This window comes from Fundulus heteroclitus, unplaced genomic scaffold, assembly GCF_011125445.2.
Source record: "Fundulus heteroclitus isolate FHET01 unplaced genomic scaffold, MU-UCD_Fhet_4.1 scaffold_53, whole genome shotgun sequence".
Taxonomy (NCBI): domain Eukaryota; kingdom Metazoa; phylum Chordata; class Actinopteri; order Cyprinodontiformes; family Fundulidae; genus Fundulus; species Fundulus heteroclitus.
The window spans coordinates 124,281-145,131 of record NW_023396956.1 but is presented as its reverse complement, the minus strand read 5'-3'; the positions used below and the strand labels follow the sequence as shown (position 1 = coordinate 145,131).

General features: G+C 40.3%; 1 long non-coding RNA gene across 1 annotated transcript; it reads right to left on the bottom strand.

Moving 5' to 3' along the window:
• Nucleotides 1–11,362: 11,362 nt before the first annotated feature.
• Nucleotides 11,363–11,782, bottom strand: LOC118561008. Its single transcript, XR_004929717.1, has 2 exons — nucleotides 11,630–11,782; nucleotides 11,363–11,456 (listed from the first exon to the last, which is right to left on the bottom strand). It is a non-coding gene; the product is annotated as an uncharacterized LOC118561008 (long non-coding RNA).
• Nucleotides 11,783–20,851: the final 9,069 nt, after the last annotated feature.

Genomic DNA, 20,851 nt, shown 5'->3' with positions numbered 1-20,851 from the left:
TCTGTATAATCTGACCCAATCTGTATAATATGATTGAACTTGATTTTGTAAAGTGCCTTGAGATGACATGTTTCATGATTTGGCGCTATATAAATAAAATTTGGCGCTATATAAATAAAATTGAATTGAATTGCTCTGTTTCTCAATAAAAGTGCTGGAACTTCATCACCGCCATCTCCTTATTCAGTAACTCTGGGAATTCAGTTATTATTGTTTAGAATTCCATCCACGTTTGGCGTCAACGAACAGAATCTGCGACCAATGAGCCGGGGAGTCCGGGGACAGGAGCAGCTTTGGCCGGCCCGGAGAGGTTATCCGGCTTCTGGTAGCCTGAAGGTTGAAGGGACGTGGAGGAGCTCCTGGTCTCGGAGCGTCTCTGGGCATCGGCGCAAAGATCTGAACCTTTCTTTCATGAGATGGTAAGGGGATTATTTTCCAGCTCTTTTAAAAAACAAACACAATTGCTTTAAAATGCTTGCAAGCTTTTAAAATTTAAACCCCATTTAAAGAATACTGCAACAAATTTCAAAACAAAAGCCGGTAGAAATAATTAATTATATTCTGTCCTTAAAGCAAATAAAACAGGATTTGCAATACAGAATAGTGACTAGGGTTTTAACATTAAATTACATTAAATTAAAATTAATTAAAATACATTTTCAGCTGAAATACGGGCTCTCCCACTGGGAGGAGGAGGGGCTGAACGATTTTCACCTGGGGAACAGAAGACTGGGCTGAGCAATTTGCAGCTGGTCAATGGAAATCCTCTAGTCAAGGTTGGACAGAGGCTGCCCACTAGTGTAGTGGGTGAAAGCAGCAGAAATGCTTAAGTCCCTGACTTCTATGTAGACATATGTCGATTTGAGAAGAGATCTCGCCCATTATGCCCAAACGGCCAATTAGTTGTGAAGCCTTTCATTTGGTTGGTCGACCTCGTGGAGGACAAATAAAAATTATGAAAATAATAAAAAATATTCTGGAAGCAGAGAAGTCCGTATGAATGGGTCAAAGGCAGAGTTACCAGGGTCAAGCCTTGCCCCAAATGTTCAATTTCATGCTGAAAAGTATGGGCCCGAAAGCGTGACATGCATAAATAATTGGATTAAACAAGCAGATTTCCCACATAGGGGTTCATTTAAAAGGGAACTAAAAGGGCATTGCACCGGGAAAGCGTTTACATGGGGACCGACTAGGAGCACTTCCGTTATGGATAAGTGTTCTGAACTGCTAATAGCGACGTATAACTTAAAAAAAACGGATAAGCGTCCAGGTGTCTGCGAGACAAAGAGTTGTGTCCTTGTGGGGCTGAAGCGTAGAACCGTGGAAAACGTCCTTCCTTTTCCAGTAAGCGGGAATTTAACACATTGAAAATATATCTTTCAGCATTGGCTCGGAGTTGAGACGTTTTAAAAAATATGAAAAAAAAACAGATCTGTGTAAGATAGTGAAAAAACAGCCCTGGGTGTGTTTGTTTGTCTGGATGTCATCGTTTGTATGTAACTGTATGTATGCATATATCGTATGTAACTAAACGCTCGTCTGTGTGAAGTAATTCAGTTCAAATTATAAATATCAGGGTCTCAAAAATTTTCATTTGTTTTGGGAGACTGCAGCTCCCTAATTCAAATGCATTTTTAAGCATGAACTGCGATAACTAAAAGCTAGAGAAGGAAAAGAGAGACTTCAATAAAATAAAGTTGTTTTTTCCCACATTAAATATCCGGCCCAAATTAAATTGTTACATGGAGAGATTAACATGGCTTGACTGAAAATATTTCAGCGTTTTAGAAAATTGGAACTGGCAATAAGCCGTACATAAAGCTTGTTGGGTTTACTGTTCTACAAAATTCCTTGTTTTTCTAGCCCTCAAGTAATATAAAATTACTCAGAATATGATATTGCCTGTAACGCAAATGCTTAATCAAAAAACAGTCCATTTGAAAAAGGGTTCTAGATATACATGGTCTTTGATTTTAATAGATGTAAAAAACTATGCTTTGGCTTGGAACAAAACTGTATGGAACTAAATATGAATCGCTTTTCTAAAGGTTTTTATTATTATTATTTATTTTTTAACTTAGAATTTTAATGCAGCTACAGAGGAATTTTCAAAATATCAGAAGGCCACATTAAACGCGGCATCAGTTACAAAATGATATGATGTTATCCAGTTACGCTGAGCTGAGGCGAACCTCAGAGGGACAGTTTAAAAAAAGATATGATAAATCTGACCATGATGTAAACATCTGAATATGAATGTGCAGCTTGGTCAGTGTGCTTTGGCCTGGGGGGGCACGAAAAGTATATCAGCAAAAATAAGGCCAGCTTCGTATGTGAAGTGTTAAAAATTCTAATTCTAATCTTGATCTGTTTTGGGCAGTCTTCTCGATGCTGAATTATGGGGGAAACTCTTATAAATTGGGGAGAAACACTAGAAGCTCAAAGACTAAAAGAAAATCATTGCTTCTGCTGCTGATGTTCGAATAATTGTAAATCAGTTCACTTTAAAGTTTCACCCTAGACCAACTGGGATTTGGAAAGTAATATATAAATGAAGTATTAATAACAGTAAATTCATATAGTCAACAACACCAGAAGGATTTAAAATGTTTGTAATAAGTCAATAATCTGTCATATTGGAACAGACATAATTGTGCTCCTTGGGAGGCGTTTTGTTTTTTGTTTTCTCGTATTTTGGTCATGAGAATTAATTTATTTTATTTTTATTATTTAGTAGCAGTACTGCAATATTAAATTAACCCCTATGTGGGAAATCTGCATGTTTAACCCAATCATTTATGCAAGACCAAGTTTTAAGTGTGACAATCCAAACTGGTTGCTTAGTGGTCTGATGGCCGCTTATTGTTCCCAAGGGGCTGAGTCAATAACAGCTTTGTAAGAGGGGGACAATTGGACCTGGAGGCCTCCACAGGTTTAACGACGGGTGGTTTCTTTTTAATAAAATGGCCTCCTTTACTCCCCTTTCAACCAAACATTGTTCCCTATCAAGGACAACATCGTCATCCCTGAAAGAGTGACTGCTGGCCTGTATCATTATTTACTGATGAGATTTGGTTTTATCTGATTGCATTTTGGATGGAATTATAACTACATAATCTTAAATTGACTTTTAGCCCCGTTTCTGTACAAGCATCTTTTTTCCCCAATTTTTCTTTTCCTTCTTAGCTGCCACAGGGACTGCTGATGGAAAATTACTTGGCAGGTAGAATCTGGTGCAGCACATCTTTTTTTAGTTAGTTTCCGGTTTTCCTCTTCATTGTCCCTCATCAAATAAGCGAGAATAAAAAGAATTTCAAGGCCCTGTAGAATAGGATTTATGGCCTTATTGCAAATATACAATGTAAGAAAAGTCAGTACACAGTGTACCATGAAAACAATGTTGATCTCTTGTAGTATGGACACGCGTGTGCTTGCATGTGCATAGAAGAAAGCACGGATCCAGTTCTTTTAACATGAATGTGCACATAAATAGAGATGAAATAAGGAGATGAAAGTATGTCAGGTATTGTGTTGTGGTTATGTGTGGTTCAATAAAAGGATAATAGGGTGATCTGATCAGGCTAAGCTGTATTATGTGCAGTCCTTTGTTGAGTACAAAGCACTGCCTGTGTACTATCTGCTACATCTACTTCAGATTCTCTTTTCACCATCCAGCTTACAACCTCAGTCAGCGTTTCCCATAGGAGATTCATTTCTTCAAGAAAATACAGGAGGATTACAATATGTTCATCTTTTTCATAAATTTTTTCTACCAAGTAACATTACGAGAAATAAATTTCCGTGCTTTATACTAGCTGCTCTTGCCAATTATTTGTTTAGTCTTACAAACATTAATATTTGTAAAGCTGTTGACTCAGTTGTGAAAATCAGCTTTAAAATATATTGGCATATATATTTTTACTTCAGCGATAAAACTTGCAAATCTGGTTCCATAAAAACCTTAATTTGCACCTCTGAAACTGCATCATACATGTCTGAAAGGATCCAAAAAACAAGCAGAGATCGGTGACAGATTTATGCCTTCTCCAGTGTCTGTTTGAGCCCAGCCACCATGTCTCAGAGAAACTCAGGGGAAACCATAAAGCCACTTCTACAACACCCCACTGTACACTCTAAGCTGCTTTGGGACTTTTTATTAGGGCTCAAATGTTTTTCTGCCCCCAGTCCTGAAACTAAACACTTTGAATGTTACCAATCTACTTGGACAGAGAAGTATTAAAGTTACAAAACTTTTCTCATTTTTAATGCGTTGTTAATACATAGGTGTATTTAGTAAGTCCGCCCATTCAAATCCTTAAAATCTGTCTTGTAATGAAACACACAGTATGGTCTATGCTTTGTTCTATTTCCTTAACACAAGCTGCAGACTGTGTTAAAGCCATACTAAGTCGTTTTCAAGTGGCGTTCCCCCTGCAGGACCTTTTGAAAATAACACTGTTGTCAATACTTGTTCCCCTCCTGCAAGAGATCTTGAACTTGTGGCTCAGCTTATTGCCCAAAAAAGAGATTTCACGATAAAAAAAAGGCCTCATAATCCGCAGCCTGTGGATAATAAGCAAACTTTGTAACACTACTATTGATACCAACGGCCTTACATAGCGCTGCCGTAACGATTTTCGTCTTACAACGAGAACAGAGCCTTAGGGTCGGTGCACAGAAAGTTGTGGTTATTTGGCCAGAGACACTAGGGGGAGATAACAGACCCTTCAGTGGTTTCATAAACGCTTAGATTATCATCACAGGGACTTATTAAGGTAAAAGTGTTACCTGTCTTTTTATAACCCCCTGCTATTGTAGCACTTTGAGATTTTATTTGAAATGTAAAGATTACATTACAAATACATTTTATTATTATTATTATTATTGTTATTATTATTATTACTTAGTGTATATATATATAGTGTGTATGTATATATATATATATATATATATATATATATATATATATATATATATATATATATATACATACACACACAAATATATATATATATATACACACACACAAATATATATATATATATACACACACACAAATATATATATATATATATATATATATATATATATATATATATATATATATATCTTGTATGAGCCGATGTGATGAGTGAATTTCTCCATTGTGAGATCAATAAAGACTATCTTATCTTATCTTATCAGCCATAATATATTTCCATGCAGCACAGAAATGAGGCATCTTCTCTGATCCACGTTCACTACAACAGAATTTAACTTTTTTCTGCAACATACAATATGGCGGTTATGTTGACGTGCGACCCCGCCCCCAACGACGCGTCTACATATATGATGTCTATGGGCAATAGTAGCAGAGTCATGTGGCTAAGCTAGTTAGCTGCTAATTAGCTTAGCCTGATAGCCCCCACCCATCTCAGACACAGATGCACACAAACACATTTCTGTTACTGTTGCCTTTATGTTTCTCATTTTGCCTCACATATCATCTGATCCTGAAACTGTGATTATTCCTCATTGTCCAGTTTATTAATTCATTGGCAGTGGCGGCTGGTGAAAAAAAATCTTGGTGGAGCTGGCCAATAGATTTCCCTGCCTAACCCAGAACATGCATTTAAATTAAAAGTCGGAAAATTACTACTATTCCACAATAAGCATTGAATTAATAAAAAAAACATTGTTCACAAAGGATTATTTTGGTGGTTTTGTCTTATTAATCCTTTTCACAGACTCATGCCAGAGGGTTTGTATACATTGCACATGTGCGTATATTATTACGAAACAAACGTTTACGTCTTGACTTAAGTATATATCCTAATTTTTTATTTATATAATGATTTTGGTAGAACAATGACTAGTGCAAAATTAAGTTGTATTTACCGGAGATGAAGTGTAGACTGCAAATTCTGTCTTAGTAGGGCTTAGTGATGGCTCCCACAGTCGACTGGGATTGTCTGCCTGCATCCTTTTCATTGAAATTATCCATTTCTTTCTTCTTTCTTCGGTAAACGACAGAAACGTACATCCGACGATTTGGAATGCCTCTGTGTGCAACCGGCAGCACAACAAGTCGTAGGCATTATTTAGATTCCAAAAATAAACTAAAAGTACGCTCTAATTCACCCGTTTTGTCACGCTGGTAGACGAGAACAGTTCTGTTTTTGCCGACCACCGTGACCCGGATGTAGCGCGGATGTAGCTCGTAACGTCACGTGTGAAGTGCACCTATCACTGTGCAGCTAGGGCTACGACTCCAGGAGCCCCAAACCCATTCATTTTGGCGATGCTGATTGGCCAAACATTTATAAATCTCCCCTAGCAACAGTACACGATTGGTTATTTCGCTACACTTGTAGGGCTCCTTCCCAGGCAGATCCAAGCTCAGCTTTATCTATATTTATTTACACCAACAGGAATATAATAGAGTGGAGCCCGGCAGTGAGAAATAGGGTTGGGGCGGTATAAAAGGGCATAAGGAGATGTTATGCCATCAATTGCACATTGTTCTCCTGTTTCTCTGGAGTTCGTATGAGAGGCAGCATGAGTGGCAGGATATGGATACAACTTTCTGCTTTTCTCTGTTTGACCACTGTCTTCTTGCCGCCACCTGCTGGACCGGAGTGTAACTGGGGCTGTTTTAGATAATTGGCCCATCACTAATGGAAACAGGAAAATCCATAATCCCCAAACTTTGGTTTATCCCAAGAAAATTCATGTTAGGTCAGGGTGTGGGTGTTGTTGCGCTTCTGTATTGTAAGTGGCCACAGGAATATTCATCATCATCATCATCATCATCATCATCATCATCATCATCACTCCAAAGTTCCTCTACCTCCTTACTTTTGCCTGGTCCGCTGGATGAGGCTAAAGATCACTGTATTTACAATAAACTGGTTATGTCAGGTATGTTCTGTGCAGTGGAAGTGCAACAGGTGGATGCTAGTCACAGGTGTTTACCATACATCCCAAAAAGGAGGAGCATTTAATGCGGCTGGAGATGGATGGAAGACATCAGAGCATAAGCTCACCTGAGCGGTACGTGAGTCAGTGGTGTAGCCAGAAATTGCTTTTCGGCCAGACCAAATAAAAACTAGGTGGGCCGAATAATTATAGTTGAAAGTAAGTTTTTTTATAAGTTGCACGTGTGTAAGTTTACTATCAGAAATCAGAATCAGAAATACTTTAATAATCCCAGAGGGAAGTTACAGTTCCAGTCAGTGTTGCCAACTCAGCGACTTTGTCGCTGAGTTGGCAACACTGAGCTCTGTGGAGGTAGTTGATTATCATCTTACCCACAAAGTCTAAGAGTACCTCCAAGTGGTCAAATAATTAACAGCTGAATGATTTAGAAAATAAGTTCCACTCCCTTGTAGTTTCAGCAACTCCAAACAGTTCTCAAACATGACATGAGGAATTTGCAGTATAGCATAAAATTAAATAACATTAATACTGAATTGTGGTTGTAATATTTGAGTAGCCTCTGTATCACATCTATAGCAATGAAGCATGTTTTTTCCACATATATGGTGGTAGTGCCCCAGATAGTTGTTAGTATGTGATTGCTGCAGCTACAGCTACAGCAAAGTGGTATGTCTTGTTATGTAGTGATGTGTTACTGAGGAAACTAGTTTGCACTTTTTTGCACATTTATTTGTGTCTGTTACAATAACCACACACCTAAGGTAAGTATAAGCAGACTGATACTTAGACATGATCACATTATCTAGGATTAGGACAAATAGAAATAGATTCATAGAAAGCTGATGCTGGAGCATTACTGAGGTATAGTCACATGCATGTGGACACGACTGAAATGCAATGTCTCTTTACTATATAAATATGCTTCCCATTGGTAAAATGATGAGACAGCATGGGATTATTGTAAAGTGCCTTGTGATGACATGTGTTGTGAATTGGCAGTATATAAATAAAGTTGAATTGAATGAATGTAGACCTGCAACAAGGTGACATGGTTATTGTCATCTGCTGAGAACTAGTGAGCTAAAAAGTTGAATCGGGATAAAAACAACACAACAATAATAAAGTAATACTGCCTGCATAACTATCAGTTTACCATAAACTGAAGGTATTATTCATATTTTGCAACGTTTCTTGGTTACTTTTTTGCTTGCTGTGTTCATCACAAAAGTTGATATATAAATATGAATATACCAGGAGCTTCAGAAGGAGGAAATAGTTGTATCACAGCACACTACAAGCTTTTCCATCAGTTTAATAAAAGTAGTTATTTGATTAGTGTAATTCAATTACTTTCAGCCAAAAATACTTTATTAATACTTAATTATTCTGAAAGGGAAATAAATAATAAAACCAACAAGTATAAATTAGCATATTTTTTTTAATAATATTTTTCTGATCTTACAAATGTGTTATATTAATTTTGATAGAAAAAAAGATGAAAAACCTAACCAAAGAAAAAGTGTCAACAGCATTGTAAGCCTACAGGCTTACTTCCTATAGATGTACTATAATTGTTTAGAGATATATCTGTTTAAACTGAGGAAAAAAACAGTAAAGTCAAAGCACTGATTTTGTTGATACTGAACGCTAAATAATCAAAGCAAAAAATTTTACGCTAGCCCTGAAAAGCACTTTACACTTCAAAGGAGTGTTATGAGTGACTGCTTAAATCCTCGAACCCAAGGGACTCTTTTATAGCTTCCCATGTTTGTAACCTGCTGCCCATTTGGTCGGTAATGTTCAATGACAGCTCAAAGAACCGCCTTGGTGTGTGTTGTGGACATTTCTGTTGCTTTTGAAGGCAACTTTATGTGGTGATAAAAATAGGGCCCAACAAACCACCAGCAGATCCTTGTAGTGCAGTGGTCTTTGTTAATCACAGCAAACAGTTGGAGATCCTTTCAAAGGGGATTATATCAGGGTCAGAAGCATTTAGACCATAATTACCCTTGACATAATGTTTGACCATTCTGTTACCACTGGGCAGAGCAGCTCTTATTAAGGAGACATGGGCCAACGGGTCAGTTGGGGTCAAGACTGCAAGCTTAGAGTCAAACCACAACCCCCGCAGCAGACTTCCTCCACGCTTTAGTGAAGCAGTTCAGGTCCCTGGCCTTCCTCACTACATCAGTGAATAGTGATGATCCCATGAAGGAAACATTCAGGCTTTTGCTTATGGTGTCGACATGCAGACTGTCAGTTGGAATGGGTGTCAAAACGAAACACAAGCTCTGAAGGCTTCTTAACTTATGAGTTAAAGGTCACTGGTTCTTATACTCAGAATGGCCACAAGGATGTTCCTAGAGTCTCTAAAAAGTAGAATGGGAGGCAGATCCTTTAGCTATCAGGCTCCTCTCCTGTGGAACCAACTCCCAGTTTTGGTCCGTGAGGCAGACACCCTGTCTACTTTTAAGACTAATCTTAAAACTTTTCTTTTTGACAAAAATTATAACTAGTGGCTCATGTTACTCTCAGCTACCTTTATAGTTTTACTGCTATAGGCTTAGGCTACTGGAGTATATCAGGATCTAATTTTCTCACTCTATTGAGTTCTATTGTTCTTCAATTATGCATTATGTGTTGTCATTTCTGCTTTAACTTTCTGTTCTCTCTCTTTTCTCTTCATAGTAGGTACACCTGGTCTGGCGTTCTGTTAACTGTGACATCATCCAGAGAAGACGGCTCACCCGCTACTACCATCTAATGTAGAACAGATTACTAGATCAATGTGTGCTTCTGTGCTTTTTTGTTTCTCTTGTTGTGTCTCTGTTCTGTCTTCTGTAACCCCAGTCGGTCGAGGCAGATGACCGTTCATACTGAGCCCGGTTCTGCCGGAGGTTTTCCTTCCTGTTAATGGGTGGTTTTTCTTTCCACTGTCGCTTCATGCTTGCTCAGTATGAGGGATTGCAGCAAAGCCATGTACAATGCAGATGACTCTCCCTGTGGCTCTACGGTTCCCCGGGAGTGAATGCTGCTTGTCGGGACTTTGATGCAATCAACTGGTTTCCTTATATAGGACATTTTTGATTCTGTATAATGTGACCCAATCTGTATAATATGATTGATCTTGACTTTGTAAAGTGCCTTGAGATGACATGTTTCATGATTTGGCGCTATATAAATAAAATTGAATTGAATTGAATTGAATTTATTCATGGGCATTCAAGTTTCTTACAGATAGTTTTCAGAGTTCTAACTGTAGGAGCATTTCTCAATGGTGATTTTTTCTTTGAGACAAAGCTTTATGTCATCTAAAAAAGCATCATGATACTTAGACTAAAGTTATCTATGAGGTCCTCAGCAGAAACACCAGAAAGGCTGGGTAACGTTGAGAAAACCTGCAGACATCCCATTGTTAAGGCAGCATTTTGTGATGACTTGTGCTCTGATTCTGGATCTGATCAGGGATAATCTTTTAAAAAAAAAAAAACAGAAAGGACACTACAAACAAGATCCCGGGGAATTATCTTCCATAAGTAAGATTTTGTGGTAGAGAATCCTCACGCTTTACTGTTACAGTTTTTCCAGCTTATATATATATATATATATATATATATATATATATATATATATATATATATATATATATATATATATATATATAGAGAGAGAGAGAGAGAGAGAGAGAGAGAGAGAGAGAGAGAGAGAGAGAGAGAGAGAGAGAGAGAGAGAGATAGATAAATATAGAGATATATGATGGTTGTAGTAGCAGTAGTAGTTTGAAGGAATAATATGAGGGGAGTGGGGTGTTATCACATGTAGCGACATTTTAATATGACTTTATCTGGCTGCTTATTTCACTCCAGCTTTCCCAAAGATGGTACACTAAGAAAAAAGTGGGAGCTGGCCGTGCGAAGGGATGGTTTCGTCGCAACGAATCGATCTGTGCAGTGAGCAGATCAAGGAAGAGGACTTCGACTGGGCAAGACAGACTGAATGATGTCATACCATCTATATTACATTTTCCAACTTCTCTCCAAAAAGTAGATCAGTGCTGTTGTCATCACTTACTCTTAAAAAGTGGCAGATGGTCACTGATGAGTATCTGTTTTTTGTTCAGTTTAAAGTGCCGTTTGTAAATGTATTTACACATGAAGTAGGAAGCTACCCTGTTGGATCCGACTTATGATAAAAAGGATTGCGATGAATAGTCTATGAAAATGTGTGTATAGATAGATAGATAGATAGATAGATAGATAGATAGATAGATATGTATAATTTGTGTGTTTATTACATTAATGTACCTGTGAAATATATAACTGCGTGTATATATCTCATCCAGTTTGACTTCAGTTTAAATTGTTTTTGTTCTTGTAACCCAGGCTTTCCCTCTTTAAACCTGCAGCTGGTAGAAGACACCCTATGGACTCTGCGTTGTGTTTTCTTTTGGGTGAAGGTGGGATGTGTTCCGTGCAGAAGAGGAACTGGACACAGGGCTCTTAGTTGTGGGGAGACCTTGGCGCGTTTATTTCGTCCACCTTACAGGCAGTAAACACACTGTCAGCATTCAAACATTTTCTTTTTTACAAAATATTCAAACATCACAAATACAAAATGCAATTTGTATTTAACTGGCAAACTGACCAAATAGAAATAGCTCCATATTAATGTAAAATATATTTTACACCGGGCTAGCAGAGCTGCTGCTTACCTTACAGGCAGTAAACACACTGTAAGGAATACAGCGTTCGCGCACAAAAAATCCCCTGCACTACGGTGTCCCCAGCAGGACAAACATGTTAGAATTGCGGTAGTGCCAGGAATTGCAGAAAACAGCACCCCCTTTTGGAACATTTATGCACCGCTTTACATCCTGAATAAATATGTGTAATCTGTCTGAAAGGTCACCAGCATTGTGAACATATGATAAGATCTGAGCTGCCTCCTGTTCATTCTGACAGCAGCTGTCTGATCTGTGGTCTGACCCAAGATGGCCGCCCTGTAGGGACGTCCAATGGGGCGTCTATAATGTCTATGAGTTAGCCCACATCAACTCCACCTGCTGCCAGTAATGACATTCAGCTCTGGTCACCTGTTCACCAGCTCACATATACCTGCCTCAGCTAACTCATCGCTGCCAGAACGTCTCTCTTCCCGTCTCCATGTGCCCTTCCGCTACCAGATCCTGTGTGCTCAGCCAGCTGGACTCTTTAGATAAAGGTTGTCTGTGTGCTGCAGTTCTGCCTGTTTCTCTGTGAGTCCCAGCCACTTGCTCTGCCCGTTCTGGTGGTTCCCTGGTCTACATCGCCTGTTCTGGTCTTTCACTTCCTGATTCCTCTGGTCTCCTGCTCATCCCTGCCTGCCTGCATAAATCCACTGCAGTTCATCATAAGAGAAGGTCATAACCCCATTCCCTTTTTGTTCATTCTACACTTCTATAAGTTAATGCCTGGAGAAGTTGCTTCCTTAATATGACTTCATGGCTTGTTTTACAGAGCAAGGTTTCATTTGAAAACATCAGATTTGTGTCTGACAAAAATTGACAGATAAAAGATTGGCTTACATTGAGTAATACTTTAATTTTGTAAATAATCTTTATAGGTTTTAAATATGTGCATCCGACTTGGAAGGAGGCACGGTACTTGGTCGTAGTGGAATGCTTTGAATTCAGTTTATTTATAAAGAGCCAATTCACAACATATCAGGTGAAGGCACTTTACGAAGTTAATTCAGTTGAATCATACCACAGCACCTGCTATGTACTTCCTCACCTCCGCCTACTGCATCATCTGTTTTTTCCCTCTATTTCTAAACTGTCACCTGTGACTAAACCCGGCATTGCAAAGCATTTGCAAAATGTATAAACTAAAACATAAACCTCAACAGTATGAATTCTTATTTACACTTAGCAGGTTTTTTCTACCCTTATCCGCTTTAAAGTGGCCCTCATGACTCTCATCTCACACACACCCTAGGCCATCACGTGCTGTCGCCAAACATTCAATAGAAGGGATTAACCCCTCCTTTTGATCTGCTTCCCATAGGTTTTCTCTTGATTCTATGCTTCATCAGATCCAGCTGGGAGTCTTGACTTTGCCCAAAGTTGTGACACAGACAAAGTGTAGACCAAAGGATCCAAATGCTGAGCAACTTTGAAGATCAGCAGCTATTATTCCTCAAGAACCCACATTGTTCTATGCTTGAATTAGTGCACCTGAATCCACTAATCGATGGTTGTTAGTTCTGTGTGCACATGAATGACATCTGAAGGCCATTAAGTGATATTTGAGTGCTTCACAGGAAAACGCTGATGGGGCTGGACAAAGCTGACTATCTGAAGTTGTGAAATGATGGGTTAGGGTAAGTATTTATTGAAGTCATATTTTTTCATGCACTTTCATATAAATTTTGCATGAATATAAATTTTAATTCTGTGAATGGTGTTTGTTTTTTTTTTTGTTTTTTTTTAAAAGAATTGTCACAGTTGTGGCATTATTCAACAGACAGTGATGTCTCTGAATGTTGCCAGCTTTGTATTCTTTACATACTACTAGTTATCAGGCTCCTATCCTGTGGAACCGTGAGGCAGACACCCCGTCTACTTTTAAGACTAACTCCGCTCTAACTCTGCTTCACAGGTGGTTCTAGTTTGCTGGGGGGCGTGGCCCACACCTGCGGCTCGTTTGGAGCACTGTTCACTGGCCTCTTAAGGAAGGCACAGACAGATGGAAGACGCCAGAGCCTTACCCAGTCGTGGTACGACGTGGCCTCTGACCTGATCCTGCAAACCTAAACTTGTGACTTTTTTCGTATCTTTGGAACCTGACTAATTTTGGATCTCCTGCCTTTCTTGTAGTTTTGTGTTTGGTAGTGATGGTGAGATGAAGCCTCATGAGGCATTGTGAACCACTTGAGCCAACTGGTTCGAGAAAGGGTTAATTTCTTGGAGCTTCATGTGAGCACGAAACCACCTACTGGCCAGGTGAATAATCACAGCCAGCTGTATCTTAACACGTGTGATGCATTGATTTATTTTATTATTTTTTTTGTCTATTATGGCTCTTGGGAATGACTTCACAAAAGGTGTAGGACGAAATTATTTGTCTACATAAATTATGTATACACACATGTGTATAATAAAATATTGTTTGAATGCATTCTCTGTGTGTAATTATTCCCAAAATAGTAGTGTCATGTGATATGGCATGTTGTGTAATAATGTTTTTCTGTGACTCTAGAAAGATGGCATGGGCTTAATCAGGCAGAGGACAGTGAAAGTGCTTGTGGAACTAGGCAGGGGGTAGTGAATAGGCTAATGCTTGTGTAACTTGGATGATTTCATGCATTTTTATTAAGAAACAACAATTTCTCCACAGTTTTTGGTTTCAAACGATTTCTCTTTTTTGATGCTACTTCTCCAGCCTTTGAAAAGACACGCTCACATGGCACAGATGATGCCGGGGTGCATAAATAAATAAACGAAGTTTGTACAGATTGGGGTACAGTGACCGATGATTAGCCAAGTACTCCAGAGGGTTCTCCAGCCTGCTTATGTTTGCCTCTGTCCTGAATCCAACGTCATCCACAATAGTGAAAGGCTGGGTATCCTTCACTATCATGGAGACTAGAGCTTTATCCAGCTTTTGTTTTCTGGTGGCTGGTTAAAAGGGAATAAATACAGTGTCTGTTACCTGTCTTTAATTGCACAACAAGCAAACATCAGCATGCAAAAATTGTGATAGTGTGTTTGTAATACAGTAATGCACTGTATGGTGGTGGGGGAGGGGTGTTGGTGAAGTCACTTCTCGCTTCAAAGTATCCATGTATTTTTGCCTGTTTTTTTCTCTGCCATTCACTATATGCACGCAAGAAAGCAACAACAAAAAAACGCGTGTTAACGTCAAATAAACATGCAAGCATATCGAGTTTTCTTTTTTTTTGGAATGTTGGCGAGGCGATAGCGTGAGTTTGGCAAGGCGGCCGCCTCGCCAACATAGTGCTGCGGGAAACACTGCTGTGGGGTTTCTAAAGCTGTCAAACCCCGCGGCAAAATCTGAGCCACTTTCCGAAGCAGTCACGTGGTACAGCCGGGCAGCGAGGCTTCGGACGTCATCGTTTTCAGCTCCTCCCCAAATGAAGCAAGCTTCGATACGCGCATTATGGAAACGCCCCCTCCATTACTCGACACACACCTCGAAGCCTCGGCACATCACGTAACATCACTAGTGTTTGTATTACTCACCCGTCTTGACGTCTCGCTCGACGAACCAGCTTCCAAGAATCCCCAAAGCTCAGGTGTTGCTCTGACATCCCCCTTCGTACTCTCTGGATGTTGCCCGGCAGGGCTCGAGGTTTCCCTTCCCTGGATTCTACTGGTTCCCTCTGATCTCTGCTCAAACCGTCTGTCTCCCCTGTCTGTCGTGGCTCGCTCCAGATCCCTCGCCACCTTGCCATCAGTCCGCCCTCCAGCTGCTAACCACCGGCCATCCTTGTGAACACTCGGCCTCAGAGTTTCCCTCACCTTCCCCTCCCCAGTTAGGTTCGCTCAACTAAACGGTAAGCGGCTCGGCTTCTGGGATTTTCTATCTAGTCTTTCGTAAACACTGTCCTCCTCTTCCCACAGTTCCTCCGGCATTGACGTTCAGACCTTGCCGGATCTCCACACACGTGCGATCCCTGTACCTGAACCCTTTAATAAACACCTTTAAACTGCACTCTGTCTTCCGTATTGTGTCTGCATGTGGGCAAGACATATAAAAACGATGACAGACCCGGGAGGTGAACCTTAACATCAAGATGGGGGGGGTCACCACAACCCAACCTACCCGGTACATACTCCGGTCCTCAGCTGATCCCCGGGACCCATCGTCCACTCCCAGTCAAGACCCCGGAGCCAGGTGACCTGCTCCTCCTCCAGGCCCAGGACTCCAGGTGGCAATCGGAGAACAGGGGTGTGAGGAAGACCCAGAGTCTACCTCCACCAGCTCAAATGTTGTTTTGTTGCATGTTGTTCACAAGTGGGTTTAAAACAAGGAGGGAAAAAGGGGTTGCCCGGCAAAGTCCAACCTCCGTCCGGAAGGTAGCAGGTGCCAGCGCACCCCCTATGCACCCTACCCAGAACCCTCAATGTCTAAATGTCTCTCCAGATGTCTTAACCCCCTCCCCCCATTAATGCCCTACATATGTGTTATAAATGAAAGTGTCTAAGTATAATGAAATTAGGGTCAAGGATGTCACCAGACAGCAGGGCTGGGAAATCCTCCCATCTCCCCAGTAACGCCCCCACCCCCAAGATCCCAGATGTGTGGCTGCAGGGATGGGGAGGAATGACTGGGGAGCAACATGTCCTTGTCAACTTTTAATTTTTTGTTCTGTCATTTTTCTCTTCACAGAAGGTACACCTGGTCTGGTGTTCTGTTAGCTGAGACATCATCCAGGGGACGCAGATAATCCTCTATTACCATCCAACATAGAAAAGATTTGATGGAGTTTGACTTTGGAAACAGTCAAATATAAAACTTAATTGAATTGATTTAGGCTAACCCCATTGTGTCTGAACAGATGATAGAGCTCCCAGAAAATCTTGTGTCAATGAAGTTCACGGAGCTGGCAGAGCATTAATCAATAAGCAATTTATTAATCATAAGCAGTCATTCACACCCCGATGGTGGTGAGCAGGGGGCAGCCACAGCTGCCCCGGGGCAGACTGACAGAGGTGAGGCTGCCATACGTCAGTGCCACCGGGCCCTCTGACCACCGCCAGAAGACAATTTAGGTTAAATTTCTTGCCCTAGGATACAACGATTGAGACAGTAGGAGCGGGTAATAAAACTGGCAATACGCCAATTGTAGGATGAACTCCCCAACTCCTCCGCCACTGTCGCCCGCATGTATGATAAGAGTCTCAGTGTTCACCTGATCAGTGGTTAATGAGGTTATTTTCTGTGTTATATAAGACACTGTCATTTGGGAAGCAGATTGCCTTCTTGCTCTTTGTGCTGCAGAGGCGATCAACTCCATTAACTGCTGGATCCCCAACAAGAACAACTTTTAGCATAAATTGTGGTTACTGGGTCACTTTAGGAGGGTGTGTTGTGTTTATCTTGCCTCATGCTTCTTGTTGATGTTTGGAGGAGAGGTGTTCGTCGTAGACTCCTGCTGAAGAGCAGCAAACCTGTTTTTCAGATAAATCCCAGTGATGTTTAGTGGGTTTCCAGTCAGAGACCTGACTAGAAGTGTTATGGCTCAAGCTGGCTGATTAGTCCTTGGTATCGGAGTTAAGGAAGATTGAATCACGTCGGCTCCAGCTGCTTGTTGATTTTTCTTTGGGGCTGGTTTTGATGAGGGGATGTCTCGGATCGATGGTGGCCTCGCTGTATCATCTAGGGGAGCGGTCCGTCCCGTTAGATGTATTTTGCAATTATACACTGTTTAAAGTTATTTAATGTTTATTAAATAACTCTCTGTCTGTTAGGTATTGTCTGGTGATGATCAGCTCTTACGCTGATATCAAGACAATGGTTGAAAGGGATAAATTCGAGCACTAGCGATCTTTTAACAGCAAAACCTTCACACAAATAGAATAAAGGAGTGACAACTTCTTTTCAAGTTCAAGAATTTAATAACAGAAATAAAATGAATATCCAGAGAACATCACTATGTAATGCTGTTTATCTGAATTAACACAATATTTCGATTAACAAATCCTCTCTACGAGGCTAGTGAAACTTAACTAAACTACTAAGAAAAATGAAGATAAAGAGAAGCTTAGCTAAGGAACTATTTACATGCAAAAACAAATAAAAGACAAAACAAAAGTAGTTGATCATAATCAGAATACTTCAGTGAATCCTTGTTCACTGCAGATCTGATTCCAAAAAGCATGGAATGCAGTGTAAAAACATCTGGCATGCATTTAAATCCATTCACAATGCAAAGCCCAAGTTAACCAGAAAATTATTTTAAGTAAATAATATTCTAAAAGACTGATTTGCTCAGTAAAATCGTTTAAACCTTATGGCCGATCTTATTAATGCGATTCCACCTCCGGGCGCTAGGGGTCGCAGTAGCGATCGGTCGCTAAATAGGTTAAAGTCTAAAGTTATCAAAATTACCTTTAAAACCGACATTAATATTCTATATTAATGCGGGAATAAGGCTCATAGCTCTATCGGCCGACAGCGGAGCGAAACAAGTGTTATGCTTTAAAACAAGCTCCTTTGAATGTCCAGAACCGGATCGAGTCGGAACAGAAGCTAATTGCATTTTGGCTAGCGGGCATTCGGCGCTAACAAATAAAGGCTTCAGCTTTATTATTAGTCATAATGAGTGGGCTGGATAACGTAAACATTAATGTCCCATCAATGTATGAAACCCTTGTGAAGATAACCTCTGTTATAACCATAAAACACACTCGACAATGACATGATGCTAGCAATGAGCTATCACGTTAGCCCTTTGTTTTAAAGACACAGTGTGCAAACGGTTTACAAACATTTCCCAAATGAACCATTTAAACTTTCCCTTTTGGGTCTCTGTGCCAAACCTGCCGGTGCCTCATGTGAGTTGGTCCACTTTGGCCATTCAAGGAAGGAAGGTTGTTGGTTTGTCTTGGCAGGCAAGCGTTTAGCTCTGAGCTAACCAACAGCGTGGCGGGCAGCTTGGGGTTCTGCGGCCTAGCAGAAGCACGCATGTGTGGTCGGGATCAATGGCCTGGTCTCTGCCCAATCTTTGACCTGGCTGCTGTCCAATTTAAGCAGATTCTCCTGAGCATTCAAAGTGGGTCCTACTGCCGGCTTTTCAGCTCCATCTGGGGTTTGCTGTAAAGGCTGACAAGCCTTTACAGGGAGCTCCGGTCAGTGTGTTGTTTATCTGGATTCAGTCAGGTCCTCTGCTTCCTCTTGGTCATTCCATTGAAGCAGCAGATGAGTTCCACAGAACGGTCGGTCTGTGGGCTTTCGGCCTTGAGTCACATGGCTGCTGAGGAAGGGGACTGGGTGGCTGGCTAGCTCCCCCCCTTCCCTCGGGAGCTCCAGGAGAACGTGGTCTGAGTGAAGTCAGGCATGTGAGAGCGTCTGGTCAGAAGAGAGAGATTTCTAAGGAGCTCTGACCTTTATCTGTGGGGAGTGGTCCACAGCTGGCATCCTGCTGAGAGAGAGGCTGTCCTTTATGCCTGTCAGGGTCCCATGTTTGAAGCAGGGGTGGAATTCCTTTGTCACCTCTTCCATATTACTGTTCAGAATTCAATATGACATCACTATTCATCATGGTGTTATTATAGCAGATGTCAGATCCAAAGGATGAGATTTATTTTTCTGCTTTGCCTGGCTCCAGGACAGTTCTAAGTTGGGTGAGCTGCTTCCAGAGGTGCTCAAAGGCTGTTGGTTATTTTGAGACATGGGTAAAGTTGTTTAATTTCCAGAGCCTGCGTTGATCTCAATATTTACCTCCAGCTGAGAAACCCTCTATTCTATTGATTGAAGTCTTTGTATAGTACTGCTAATGTCCCTGGGGTCAGTCTTGATTTTGTTCATCTTGAAAGTAGAAATTGGGCTAAAAATAAAAATCCCACAGTCCTTACATGTGAAATAATCCAGTAATGAGGGTAAAAAATGTAAGAGTAACTATAAAAACTGAGTACATTAAATAACTAACCGGTGAAACTATCAAATGAGGACAAAAGAAAGCCGGATAAGCTGTGCCTCCTTGCAAGGCTACAAGCTCAAATGTCAGCAAGCTATATTGGTCTATATAATGATTCCAATGTAATGTAATCAGAGCAAGTTGACTGGGGTTGTGTTGTAGGAATTCTAAACAATAACTGACTTCCTAGAGTTATTGAATAAGGAAACGGTGGAGTGATGAAGTTCCAGCACCTTTATTGAGAAACAGTGCAGAGATCACATAGATGGAAAGTAATTGCACCCATCGGTCTGGCCGCCAGCCCGTCTGCCCTGTTTCTGTCTCTCCTTTGTCTCTCGGCTCCCCTAATATCCAACAGTGGCTTGGCATGAAATGAAACAGAGACAGTCATATCCCAGACATTCATTATCTGCGCAGTAAAACGCAAGCATTTGGCCTTGGAAATCATCAGGTACTGTTGAGCTGCCGCTGCCGTATCTCCAGTGCTCACATGTCCAAGTGACTTAAGGCCACAGTCACTTTAGCAAAATATTCAAATAAAAGGCTGTAGACGTCAAAAACAAAACTTCAAGGTAACACGAAAGGCCACATGTGCATGAATTCAAGCAGCTACAACAGCATTGTTGTGTGAAATATTCTGAAACAAAGTGAACGGGGGAAAAAAGTGACACTTTTAAGGGGTTTTTTTGGCGCGATTGTGGACATTTTGAAAGAACACTATGAACCCAAGCCCATATTAGTTGCTGAACGTTTTCGTTTTAATAATATATATAATTCAATTCAATTCAATTTTATTTATATAGCGCCAAATCATGAAACATGTCATCTCAAGGCACTTTACAAAGTCAAGTTCAATCATATTATACAGATTGGGTCAGATTATACAGATTGGTCAATATATATATATATATATATATATATATATATATATATATATATATATATATATATATATATATATATATATATATATATTTTTTTTTTTTTTTTTTTTTATTTATTTATTTATTTATTTACTTATTTATTTATTTTTGTCTGTCAACACCAAGTCAAATTCCTTGTAAATGCAAGCCTACTTGGCAATAAACATGATTCTGATTGGTGTATAAAGACCAAGCTGTGGATTTGCCACTGTTGGTTGTTAGAAGACATGGTGCATCACTGTGTGGAAGGAACTGGTTGACAAAACTCTGGCTTATCTGGCAGCAGATTAAGTATCTGGGTGAGCCAAAACACCTATCACTCAATGAGCTGTTGCATATTTACACTGATGTATTCAAGGAGGAGTTGG